At 41.9% G+C, this 13,812-nt stretch overlaps 1 long non-coding RNA gene across 2 annotated transcripts in view; it reads right to left on the reverse strand.

The window, feature by feature from the left end:
• Positions 1-2,332: 2,332 nt before the first annotated feature.
• The window catches only part of LOC146762611 (uncharacterized), a 33,348-nt gene continuing 21,868 nt past the window's right edge, over positions 2,333-13,812 (reverse strand). The window contains exon 3 of one of the 2 annotated variants that reach the window (XR_014939798.1): positions 2,333-3,017. This is a non-coding gene — a long non-coding RNA (uncharacterized LOC146762611). Of the gene's footprint in view, positions 3,018-6,905; positions 9,672-13,812 lie in introns of those variants that run through there. The other variant, XR_014939794.1, reaches the window with a different exon arrangement.

Below are 13,812 nucleotides of genomic sequence, written 5' to 3' on the forward strand. Positions count from 1 at the left end.
GAACATTTTAACAGTGGTGGTATCCTATCTACAGTCTTTCCTGGGTCAGGCTTTTTGCTTATCTGCTGACACCCCCTCCAGGTAAATTGTCTTTTGGTTTGCAAATATTGGTGGGTGCCTGTGTGGCTCCATGCTGCTCGGTACAGGTCAAAAGCTGTAGCATCACTAAATTAGAATTGCAAAATTAGTCTTGTATTCTTTTTTATGTAGCTTAGAGTCAAATCTCACCCCACTTTGGACAACCAGCTGGTGCTGGCCATACAGCCCCAGCGTGCAGTTACAGCATACTTGGTGATGGTTGCAATAACCTTGTTTTGCAGTAGGGAAGAGTGTGTTTAGAGCAATGACTTTAGAAAGCAGTAGGAGGTGGGAGACACCATGCCAGGTTCTGTTGCTTGCTTCAGTGATCGCTGTTATCTACTGCTATTTTTTTTCCCAAATGTGACATTGAGTTAAAAAAAAAAACAACAGAGAGAAACACTGGAATTTTCTGATTTATTAACAGCTTGTTAAAGTGGTAAATCAGTAATTGATGCTTTTAAATGTTAATCTTGTGTTTTCTGTTTAATGACTGTTAGCTGGGTTTCTCGAAGGCCTCATTAGCCAAGCATCTGGTACATAGATGCAGTTCTGAAGGTCTTAAATATCAAGTCCTGCAATCTCAAGTCATGGCTGGGAATGCGTTAACATATCCAGATAATTAGTGCAAGGCAAGTAAATTCCTGCTGTTCTGCAGAACTGGAAGAACTGATTGGTTACCTGAGTAAAGGACTGCAGGATAGAGGTACCTCTTTTGAGGCAAGGGGACTCACACATTACTGTTTTCTCATTCTTCGGTACGACGTTCTGCTGACCATTTATGCAGGCTATTAGACTCCCCCACTGTAACCCAGGGGTTATCTCAGCACATACAATTATCTGCCTCCTTCAGATGTGTCAGAATCTGCTTTTAATTACACTTTTCTCAGATCTCAGACATACATGGTGCTTAAGGAGCTTTTCTGGAGCCTGTACCAACTCATCACACGCCGCCCACATGGTAAAGGTGGGACTGCATTGGCCAGACTGAGGAGCGTAAAATCAGTCTTAGTCCCTGCTCTTTGAATGTCTCCTATGCAGCTCATTAGCTGCTTCTGTTGCCTCACTCTTTTTTGTCAATAGAAGGGGCTGCTGGGCAATCCAAGCCCCTGGGAGGCACCCAGCACCCAAAATGGCACTCCTGCCCCGAACCATCAGGTCTGTGGGACCCTGCACAGAGGCAGACTGTGGGCTGTTTGTGTGCCATCTACATGCTCACATTCACAGTGCTCTCTGCCAGCTCTTCCTTGGCAGTTGAGCAGCTGATTACCTCCTGCCATTCGTTATCTAATCAGACCTGACGTCCCTCTTGCCCTTTTCTTCGATGTATAATTTGGGGGGGATAGCAACAGATCACTTGCACATCCCAAGGACTATATGACCCAAAGTTAATTAAGAGAACTTTCTACTCTAGCCCCATTATAGCAGTTTTCAGACAGGTTTTAACAATCTGCACGCACTAATGATCATTTCACTGATGATCTCATTTACTACAGGATCTTCCTTCAGAACACCACTATGGACAGACAAGAACAGCTTTTAATCAGGGTGGTTCATTTAGCAACAGCAATCAGTTGGGCAGTTAGCATGGCCACCACTCTCCCTGATGCTTGTGCTCATTAGCAGGGATGTACAGAGCAGAGCAGTGCCCTTTTTTTCTTCAAAGTATTGTTACAGATCGAATTCAGTCAGAAAGGTGTTCAACACTATTCTTCAGAGTTTACCATACAGAATTGTTTTGGGTCAGCATTGTAAACGCACTAAAGATAAATACTTGGGAATCATAGAATCACAGTGGTTGGAAGGAGCCTATCAAGGAGATATCAAGTCCAACCCCCTGCCAAAGCAAGTTCCCTACAATAGGTCACACAGGTAGGCATCCAGGTGGGTCCTGAATATCTCCAAGGAAGGAGACTTTACAACCTCTTGGACAGCCTGTTCCAGTGCTCTGTCAACCTTACTGTAAAGAAATTCTACATTAAAGAAACAATACAGAAACTGGACTTGTTGAGATGAGGATCTGGGCTGCCGTTAATTGACTGTAGGTTCGTAGAATCATTAAGGCTGGAAAAGACCTACCTCTGAGGTCATTAAGTCCAACCATCAGCCCATCTCCACCATGCCCACAGCCCACATCCCTCAGTGCCACATCCACACAATTCTTAAACACCTCCAGGGACAGTGACTGTACCACCTCCCTGGGCAGCCTGTTCCAGTAATGGCTAGCATTAAAAAAAAAAAAAAAACCAAAAAAAACTAAAACACCATTTTATTGGTTTATTTTATCAAACCAAAAATTGTCCCTGCAGGTGATATTTCAACCTGCTTTGAACTTTCATGGTGAGAGCACAGGCTGAGTGTGCCTCAAGGAGGAAAAAGGGAATCCAGATGTCACTAGAAATGTTCACGTGTTATAAGGAATTAACTGGACCTAAATACTCAATGGAGCTGCCATACAGTCTGTTTAAACTGAAGCTTTACTCAGTTGAGACTTTTTTTTTTTTACCCCAGGCACTATGAAATGAGAAGATTAAAGTAAAAGCTTCTGTTGCTGAGCTGTATATAAAACAAAAAGCACTTTCCTAATGAGCCTCACATCACATCAACTACTTCGGAAGATTCATGTAGGCCTTCTGTTCTCCTTGTGGCAGCCCTTGATTGCCTTCTTCTGTCTCCACAGAAGCAGCGGATGTGGTGAATGAGGGAGCTCAGCCCGCTCATTCCTGCACTGCGTGGTGACCGGCCAGTGCAGCCCATCTCTCTGGTTAATCCAAAAACAGTGTTCTTTTTATATCCTTTCCTTCCATGGTCCTGTGAGAGGCCTGCCAAACACGAGCATTTTGACCAGCTGCCAGAAGCCACACGGCACTGCCAAGCTGCTCACAATGAGCTCCACAGACCCCACTCTCCAGTGATATCTTGGTCAGTGCTATGAAAACCTGAAAGCGTTTGCAACAGGGCAGTCTGGTTAGCTTAGAAACTGCTTTTTCTGTGACCTCCAGTGCTATTTTAGTAATGTTTTTTCTACTCAATGCACTCAAAAGTTTTTTCTCTCTGAATGCCTGGCCTGCACATTGATGCTCAGAGCGATCTGTGACAAGGCAGAATGCTGCAGAGGGCTGCTAACTTACAGGCATGCCCAAACCTCTGCCCATGGACCGCATTTGAGAGCAGGATTCAAGGTGGCCGAAAAAGATAATCAGTTTTTTGGTATTTTTGCGATTCTATTTTCAGTGGTGAATTTTTAAATGGAATGTATCGAGTTGCAATCAGACATTCAACTCAAAGAAATATGTGATTGTATCTCTTTACCAGACTTCCATAAGCCCTCTCTTGCCAAAGAGGAATGTCCCTCACTTCACAGTCACACCTTATACACATCACCTCTTTTTGGCAGTACATACATTGTGAACAACCGTTTTCAAGGATAAAGCACATTAACTATGTTATATACTTTATGGAGACTGCTCCAAAAGCAATGCTTCCAGTGTTCTGGAGCGTCTTTGGCATTGGCTGGCAAAAATACAGAGCTAACAGTAGTGACTATAATGAAAAACAGCATTTTGTAGCTGAGAATTTGCTCTATCAAGTAGTGTTATTTTTGTCATCATATCTGTTGTAGATTCCATGGAGATAAATAGGTGGCATTACTTTCAAAGCAGTCTACATGTATATATGTCCCAAGAAGATTCTTCACTTAGTGCAGTCCAGACAAACCAAGAGGTTGTACACCCATGGCTTTCACTAGGAAATGAGATCTGATTCACTCTTATCCTTCTCAGGTTTTTATCTTCTAGTTCCGTGAAAATGTCAGACACAAAAGAGGAGCTTTTCAGCTTGCTAAAGGCTGAGACGATTTTATTTTCCATCTGTAAATGTTATATTTGTCCTGTTATAATCCAGTTTGGGAATCTGCCATTGGACTCAGCGAGGCCAGAATTCTGGTCTATATTTAAATATTGTTGAAATATTTCAACATACAAAGTGATTTCTCTTTAGCAGGGGAGCTAATTAAATGAAATAAGTCAATGCAATAAAACAATATCTACCATACGAAACGGAGTTCCCTGCAACCTGAAGAGCTTTATGACATACTGATTGCTAACTACGCCCTTGCTCCTTTAGGCTGGTTGAGATCTGCAAAAATTGGATTATTCTCTATAACATTGTGTCAGTTTTAAAGTCCCTTCTGTAACTTCTTCCTGTGTTTCCTAGAAGACCACAGTGATGCCTGTGTGCAGCTCTCAGGGTGCTTCCTGATTCTTGCTGTATTATTCTTAATAGCTACATTCATTTCAATGCACTTCTTTTCTGTATGTGCACATTTCTATGAAATGAAGCTTGTAAATCAAAACGTTCTACAGAAATCATTATTTTCATAAGGAAGCAAATGTTCTCAATACATAACAGAGAATTGGTCAGAATGCTTACTGGAAAATGCTGTCTAGATAAAGTTAACATTGAACGAGTCACCTTTTATCAAGTCAGGCATAGCCATTATTCAAGTACTGCTGAAATAATGCAAAGCATGTGACAGTTCTATGCAATCTGCAAAGTAATAATGAAAAATAGGCACTACCTTTCTCTGAACTGAAGGGTGTGAACCGATCAAATCAAGTGTGCATATCTGGGGAAGACCACTGATGTTGATCTAAAGGCTACTCAGAAACTGCTCTCTAGACATATTGAGGATGTCATTCCCTAGTGTTCTTCCAACTCCTTCCCTCAGAATTAACATCAGTGGAGTGGCTGCAGGTAGGGATGCTTGGGTAAATTAAAAAGGCAGGAATAAACAGGAGGGTTACATAATGGTTTTAGAGTTGCTGCTTTTGAACATGAAATGCTGAACTGAAGGAAACAATTACTTGGTCTCAAAGGTTCCCCTGCTGTGCTTCTTGGTGGGCAGAAATCAGCTGGTGTAAGGTCATTCTCATCAGTGTGCTACTCAGGCAGTGGAGAAACAACTGCTAAGCTTAAAATAGCCACAGGTTATTTTCTACACATCCTTTCCCCAGCTTGGACCCACATTGGTTTTCTACAAATGAATGAATTATTCCTTCTGTTCTAAGCCGGCATGCCACGGCTGTGTGCAGGGAGCTGGATAATGCACCCCTTTCATTCACAGCACCTCTGATTAACGGGCCTTGGCTGCCTCTCTGAATATGCTTCCTTGCTCAATATTTTCTTGTAATAAGCATATGCCACCTGTACGTTTCCTGTGATTCCATAACTACTGAGCTCCGTGCTGTGCAGTCTCACCTCAAGTCCTGGGTGCACCAATATAAGAAGAGTGTAAAGCTATTAGAGAGCGTCCAAAGGAGGGCTACAAAAATGTTAGAGGAGGACAAGACTTCTCTTTAAATTATAGGCTACCAAGTACAACATTTGTAAACAGAGAGGAAAACTTGTGGGTATTTTTTTCTCTCCTCGTAGTGCATAGTGATTGCTTATAGTATCCTCCTTCCAGGCTTCCTCTCTTTAATCAGCTTTTGTGGGCATTTAAGCCATGCACATAGTCTAGTATACTTAAGAAGTATGCTTCTGAAGAGTAGACTTCTCTGTATTTCCCCATGCTCTCTCAGGAGATGGTCATTGATAACCTCTGAATCACTGCTTCTTTTTTACTTCTGTTCTGTCATCCTGCCTAGTGTGTATGGGAAATTGGTAATCACAGCCTGAACCTCTGATTAATCAGCTGAGGCAAGTGTCGGGTCAGCTGTGGGAGCACAGGTGAGGGTAATTCAGCTGTGTTCCCAGAAGGGGTGGAGCCCAACTCCGCCTCCTTTAGACCTCATTTAAGGGCTGACCACCACTCAAAGCAGCTTCTCTTTGAGATTGCTCGTTAGTGGAGGTTGCCTCAGCATTTTCCAGCAGACTGAAGGCCTCTATTGGGTGAGCCTTTCCTTTAATAACCTTTTGGATACTTATCATAATCTCTCTTGTACCATATTTGTGTTATTGTCATTATACATCACTGTATGCTGGTCTGACTCCAGAAAGTTATGGATGGTATTGTGATATGCAGTAGCTTTTCTTTGCTGCTTGTTCTGGGTTTTGTTTTTGTTACAATGTGTTCATAACTGATGAAATATGTGGGAAAAGGAAAGAAATCTAATTGGTTAGGGAGAACCAAGGTGTAAGGGAAAGAGCGAAAAACAGAGGCTGGAGTCTTGGTTACCCTTGGTTTGTAGGACAACTGTTAACGTCCTTTGACAAAAAGCACTTTTCTGAAGGAGAAAACTGTGTGAGTATGTGGGAGTATCTACTTGAAAAGAATGTTACAGTACTCATTGCATTTTATGCACCTTTTGTTTTTTGGGTTTTTTTGGGAGCTATGGGATATAAGAGAAGGTGGTTGGTGATAATCAGGAAGCCCCTGCAGAGTGTATTGTGTGTGCTGGTATGGTTGTTTTCAATATCTGCACAGCATGATTTTAATAGCTAAAAACAATGTTATGATCATGTCATGCAAGCCAGATGGTCAAAAGTCAGCCTGTAGTCAGATTTGATCAACCACTATGGGAGGTAATTGATGGCCACTGAAATAATGTCTAGAAGGCTTCTGGGGTTCAGTTTGATGCATGTGGCCAGCCTGTGGGACTTCTTTGCGAGAGGCTGGAGAAATAAGTGACATTCAAGATGTGGAGAAGAGGCAGCAGGGGAGCACTACATGGACACTGACCGGATGGTCAGGCTGCCTGGATGAAAGATGATTGGCCATGAAAGATTCCCAGTGCAGACAACGAACTTGCACTCATTGGAAAGTCAAAGAATTTCATGGTGTAATCCCTCAGTGATGGAACTCCATTTAAAGCTTCCTATCAGCTGTAACATGTTACTATGTATTTCCTGTGCTCAAGTAAGAAGTATTTTCTTGGCTCCTTGTCCTGACATCCCCTCCCTTCCCCTCACTTACTTGGTTTTGTTTCAGTAGATGGACTTATTTCTCATGGTTTTCCTCTGTAACAAAGGGTGAACACAAAAGCTAAAGCTGCTAGTTTCAGAGTCATTTAACTGGAGAAAAAAATTACTTGTTCCCCGTAACTCTTAAGGAAGCTTGAAGAGAATATTTACCTCAGTGAACTGAATGAATGAGGCATTAAATGAAGTATGTTGAGTTGATGAAAAAATGGCTTCTTGTCTTTTTATTATTATTATTTTTAATTGTAAAATGTACACAAAAATCACACATTAGCAGTGATGTCTGGGGAAATGAGCCTGTGAAACCTGAGGTGAGTACTGTTATTATGATTATTATTTAATAATATGGATGTGTAAGAACCCTGTTCTAAAAATATGAGAAAATGTTTGGCATAAGGAAATGCATAGAAATAAAAGGGGATGAGGGGAATATGTGAGGAAAATGCTATTTCTCTGATCTATAAAATGCAGGAGTAGAAGCTTAGCTGGGACAGCTCAGGTTCCTTCCGTTGAATCCTTTAGAGACTTGTACCTTTGCAAGAGTTATGAAGCTGGATTCAAATGCAAAAGGTGTTGAAGGGAAAAGTTATAGTAATTGTCATCACAACAAGAATAAAATTCTGGCTGTTGTATTTAGCTCACTATTCCATTTATCTGTAGTATGTGCTACACTTACATGAATTAACACCAATCTAGAAACCAAAGTCTGGAAAATCAAACTCAACTCCAGGCCCATATGTAGTCTTGTTAGCCATTAGAGGAGTGAAAGTAAGAGACAAGGAAACAACAGGGCATCTCAGGAAAAGCAGAAGAGGAAATAACTGCCAACTTATTTATTTACTTTTGTTCTTCCTTTGGAGTTGTCATAAGAACGTATCTGTAGGGATAATTGGAATACAGACACAACTGGTAACTTCTCTTGAATTAAAATCTGAAGAGAAGTGATAACTGGCAGACTCCAAACGGGCTGTACTTATGAATGGCCAAGCTATCCTGTCGATAAGAAGGTACAAAAAGATATTTTAGAAAAGGAAGTTACATACTTTCCTAACACTAAAAGACTCCTCATCTCTGGAGCAAGCATTGCTTCTCCTGGGCAATAAGAAATCTCTGACTGTATTCCTTCTGTGCTGATGGAAAGTCTATTCTGTGTCTTCCTACCTCAAACCATGACTATCTAAACTGATGGCAAAACATCTACGGGAATGCTGTGCAAGAAGCCCTCCAGGGAAGTGTTTTCATTTCCCTCATCATGGATTGGGTTGGATGAAAAGAACTCAGATCAATTACACTATTTATTCCTCCTCAGCCTGATCCCATTGTTTAAAAGACAGTAGCTTCACAGGCTGTGGAGCTAATTCACATGTCTGAGTTTGAAGGAGGAACTGCTTCATTACTCCATCTCATTCCTACATATATGTCCATCAAGTGTGCCTGGACTGTAGAGCATGCATGCACTTCAGCTGGCTACAGTGCACCACACCAAGGCTTGCAGCTGGCTGCCTTAGTTTCTCTGGTGCTGAAAAACCTCAGCAGTGTTTGTGGTCTAACCACTCCCAGCACTCACTGAATTTCTCAGGGCTTTTTGCATCCTGTGCTGCATATGGTAAAGGTCAGTTAGCAAGCTGGGTAATTTAGTGTGTATTATGTAGGTCACTCCAAAAGTAGTGCCATCTATTTCCGTGAAAAGTACAACAGATACAAAGAGCACAATAACATTATTTGATAGAGCAAATTGTTAGCTACAAAACAGTATTTGATAACGCAGTCACCACCACTGGCTGCTCATCATCTGTGGGCCATTCCAAGGATTCGCTGTGGGCATTTTCAAAGCTATCCTGCTTTATTTGCTTCCTGACAGGACTGATTTTTGCACAACTCTGTCCTGTTAATTAATAGACAATAGCCCCAAATGGTGACAGGTCATGCTGCAAGAGCCAAACACTGGCAGAGGACTCCCTGGCTTTGCTTTGAGATGTCAGTGAGCAAACATCCTGTACCTCTTTCAATTTACTTGAAGATCTTTCCTGACCATATATAGAGCTGAGCTACACCCCATTGGTGAGAATTAACAAAAGCAACAAGAAAAACATTAGGGCTGAAGCTGATTAATTTTCTGAGGCGGACAGCAAAGAGCAGTTATGAACAAAAACTCCTGAACCTTTATCATCAAGGCCAGGATCAGAAGATACATAAGGGCTTTTCTGTAAACCTCAAAGTCCTAAAGTTAAGTGGATTAAGGTCAAAAATTAAAATGGGAGGGCTTTTATGCGATGATATTGATGTAATGATCTTGGAACTTTCCAAGCAGCATTGTGGAAAATAAGCAGAGCCATGGGGCAGCACAGCTCTCAGCTTCAGCTGTGGAAGGAATTGCAGGTGGTGTTATGTTGTTCCATGCTGGAAAGAGCTTGGAGCCAGACCAGGTTAATCAGTCATCGTGGCACGCCATAGAATCGTAAAATCATTTCAGTTGGAAGGTAACCTTAAAGGCCACCTTGTCCATCTCATTTGCAATGAACAGGGACACCTACAGCTACATCAGGTTGCTCAGAGCCCCCTCCAGCCAGGCCTTGAATGCCTCTAGGGATGGGTCTTCTCTTCTGCCTTCTCTCTGGGTAACCTCTGCCAGTGCTTCACTAAAGCAGAGTCTCTGCCATCTGAGTCTGTGCCTAAAGGAGAAGAACAACAAACAATGTGACTCGGCTGCTGGCCTTGGCTGAGGAGTGGGAAGAAGAATTAGAAAGCACAAAAGGGCAGAAAACAAAGGGAACCTGAGGCCTCAGTGATGTCCTTCAGCCTGGTGAATGTTATGAGAAAATATGACCAGAGATTATATTTGTAGATGCTGTAAATAACTTTCTGCAGCACTAAAGCAGAAAGCACAGCTGAGAAAAAGCAGCTCCTGATGTCATCCTGGGCTATGAACGGGGGATCGCTGCAGACATAAATATCACCAGGGCCTTTCAGCACAGAAGGCTGAGGGCACCCAGATGCAGCAGGTCCATGGGAAGAAAAAATCCTGCAAAGATCTCCATGTAGAGCTTTGAAAAACGGGCCAAAAAGCACAAATGAGGAAATGCTTTTAAAAATAAACTTTGAATACCTCATTTTTGTTTGAATTTGAAGGAACCTAAATTTCTTTAGGTAAAAAATATGTTGAAATTCAGAGTAGAAAAATATTATGTGTTGAAAAAAGGATTTCAAAGTTGTCACAGATAAGCAGGAAAGGTAAGTAGAGGACAAAAGAGTTGTTTCAGAATAGACAGGAATGTCCAAATGAGAAAATGATTAGAAATTAGAAAACAATACAGGTTCTGGTAAAAGTATAAGAAAGCAATAGGCAATAAGACATTTATTGGGAGCAGCACACCAAAGGCGTGGAGCTAATAATGAGAACGTTTTCAAACTTGTCAGGAACAGGAGGTCTCTGGCAGGAGCTGATAAATGATCAAAATGTAAGAGGAAGACGGGGTGATGGAAAGCCAAATGTATTGCTCCCTGGTGTTTGCTCCAGCACTGGGGCTCAGCAAAATTGCCATCCTGGAAACTTTAATTGGGGAAAGGTCTCAAACTGAGGTGACATTAAAAGCCTTTTTAAAACAAACCTATGAAACAGTTCGTAACAGATCAACAGGACCAGATGGTACTTGTGCAGGAGCTCCTGAGAAGCTCTGATATGAAACTACCAAACTATTAACTGTGATGAAGAACTTAGTGCTTGGATTGGCTCTGCTTAAATTAGCCTTAAGGTCACAGGGACTGGGGCATGTGATGCCCACTTCTAAACAGCTCCCTAAGAGGACCGAGGGAACTGCGGACTCACACATAGAATTTTCATCTGAGGGGCATGTGTGAAGCATTATACAAAAGAGAATTAGTAGTCATTCTGAAAAACACAAAATAAAGGAGAGGACTTGATGCCACTTGGGAACCACAATTCAGAAGCCTACTTTTTTTTCAGTGTGCATGTAGATAAAGCTAATCCAGTAGACACTGCGTACTTGGAGTCCTCAAAGCTTTAGATGGAGTTTCTGAGTTGTCGCAAAGGTGAAGGTTTGTTTTATGGATTAAAGACTGATTTAAAGACAAAAAGTGTCAGTTTTTACAACCAGGCAAGGTCACCACTCCAGGTTATAAATGGATGCGTTACTTTGGGTAATCAAAGTCACAGCCAGTTGTGAAGAGTTGAAGGAAGATTTTATGGTACTGATTGGCTTGAGAATTAAGTAGTGGATGACATTCCATGTGACCATATGCAGAGCAAGACACTTTAGCACATGGGACTTCATGTGCACGCTGGCAGATCCTGAAGAACTAGCTGTGAGGAAGACCACCTTCTTGTTCAAGGCAACTCCTCCTAAACCCACAGCAGCTGTCAACAAATGTGAAGGGGTTCTTCAAAACCAGCAGGAAATAAACAAGGCTGTGCTTTGTTAGTAGGATGTTTTGCTATGCTGTGAATCTATGATGCGCTGTCTGCTGGGTAGGTTTGTGTTGCTCTGCTTGTGTCATCGTTGGAAAGATAGAAAAGAAACCAGAATATAGAAGAAGATAGAAAAGATGGTCAGAAAAGAGAACATTAACTTTAAAGTGGTAGGGGTAGCTAAGTCTGGCAGAGGCACGTGGAGAGATAAGATATGACAGGGGTATGTGACCTCAAGCACACTATGGAGGAAGCAAACAAGAAGCCCACTTGTTCCTATATTACAAGGACTAAGAGGCAGCTGCTGGATCAGCTGGATGCAGTCTCCTACTGCCAGTCCTTCAGAGTCATGAATTCATTAGTTAGCATTTTGCTCCCACCAGGTACCAGCAGCAAAACATGGTCCAACGGCATTCCTGCCAGATGGACTTCTCCCACTCAGTCCTGATGTGATCACAAGAAAATGCATTTTTTTTTTCTTTTCCTGTGGCACAGTACAGTGTCTGATGGCATTTGTGGTCATTAGATACTATTTTCCATGCTAATTAAATTGATGTGTTGCTTTTTTTCATGCGGTTTTATTGCCTCTCGGTACCATTTTATCTGTGCTGCTTCAGAGTCCTGAAGTCAGGGGAAGATTTCCAGAGGTGAAAAGGAAGGTTAGAAGAGGCCGAGACACTGCCCAGTTCAGCTCTTCTAGCAAGGCTGATCTTAGACATGTAACATGCCTGTGTCAATAAAGAGGAATAAAGAGCAGTCAGAAACAGCTGCGTTCCCAAGCCTCACTGCAGCATATCATTTAAATAATGTTTGATTCTTATTCTTGAATGTTGATGCTGCATCTCATGAAGAGTCCTGTGAATCCAGGTGTACCCAGGGTGACCAGGTTTTAAAAAAAAATCACTGTATGTGATGCAAGAATTACAGTTGCTTGGAAAACAAACTATTGGGATGATGCTCTCATGTGTAGGTATGTTACCACTTTCAAGATGAGTGTAAGGGAAAAATCTGCATTGTGCAACAGGACATAAAGTACAGAAGCAAAAAAATAATGCTGTGTGTGAAGCCAAATCACCCTAAGTACAAATGAAAGCATTAGAATAACTTTGCATGGCTTCGGTATGGAGGACCCTATGGAAAGGACACTGTAGCAAGGGTCAGCCTCTCCTTCCAGGTAACAAAGACTGAATGTAAGAGAATGGCCTCAAGTTGCACCAGAGGAGGTTCAGGTCAGATATTAGGGAACACTTCTTAGAAAAAGTGGTGATGCAGTGGCACAGGCTGCCCAGGGAGGTGGTGCAGTCACCGTCCCTGGAAGTGTTCAAGAGCTGTGTGGATGTGGCACTGAGGGACATGGGCAGTGGGCATGGCGTGATGGGCTGTTGGTTGGAGCTGATGGTCTTAGCAGTCTTTTCCAATCTCTGTGATTCTATGATCGCTATGCCCACATAATGCAGTTTCTCTAACGTTTCCTGGGTTAATCCTAAAGAGAACACACTGGTTATTACAGTAGAATCCAGGTATATGAGAAAGTGTATATCCACCTCTTCATTTCCACTTGGTCACTGAGCAAATTAAATGTGTTGATACCCTGAAGCTTTGATTTGGTAAAAAATAAGAAAACTGCAGTACAGTGGTTTAAGAAATTTACTTTGGGTCAAGCAATCAGGGGATTAAAAAGAAAGGCAGGTAAACAGTATTTTAAGGGGCCAATCTTTGTAAAGCTGGCAGTTGTGCTGCACTTTAAAACTTAATTGCAGTATTTGTGCCTTTGTTTTTATGACAGTGAGGGGTTTGGATGCAAGTGTGCAGGCTAAGGCCATAAGAGGAGATAAGAGAGTGGGGTAGACACTAAGAATAATCAGCACACCAATGGCAAGGCTGATGTCTCAAGACAAAGAAAATTCAAGAAGAAAGTAAGAATTGTCACAAATCAAAATGAAATGGATTTCAAAAAGGGTATTAATAGAAGTAGTATTAAAAAAAATAACAGCAAAAACAATATTAAAAACCATCAGCCATCAGGAAAATGAAGCAGTGGGGTTGTCATGTAGTGAGGGTAGAGTGGAAATAAATAGTCAGTTTGTCACCAAAATGAAATGAATATTTTAGTTTTGTTTTCAGCAGAAGCATGGTGAGGAATACAATTAGGGGAAAAGCAGAGTAGGAATGAGAAAACTATTGTTTTTCAGGTGATCACAAGTTAGAAGTTGCTCGGCATGGTTTAGGATGTGTTGGGAAAGCATCAGGTGGAAAACTGTGACTTTGGAGCTGCATAGGAGCTGCCAGGGCTGTTCTCTAGCTGGGAGGAGGCAATGGATTGGGCTGAGAGGGAACTGGAATGTTGTCCTGATTCTTAGAAGTCTGCCCTAAGAATCCTACAGGTC

The sequence above is a fragment of the Coturnix japonica genome, chromosome 1 (genome assembly GCF_054131305.1).
Source record: "Coturnix japonica strain WE chromosome 1, WE-NBRP24, whole genome shotgun sequence".
Taxonomy (NCBI): Eukaryota; Metazoa; Chordata; class Aves; order Galliformes; family Phasianidae; genus Coturnix; species Coturnix japonica.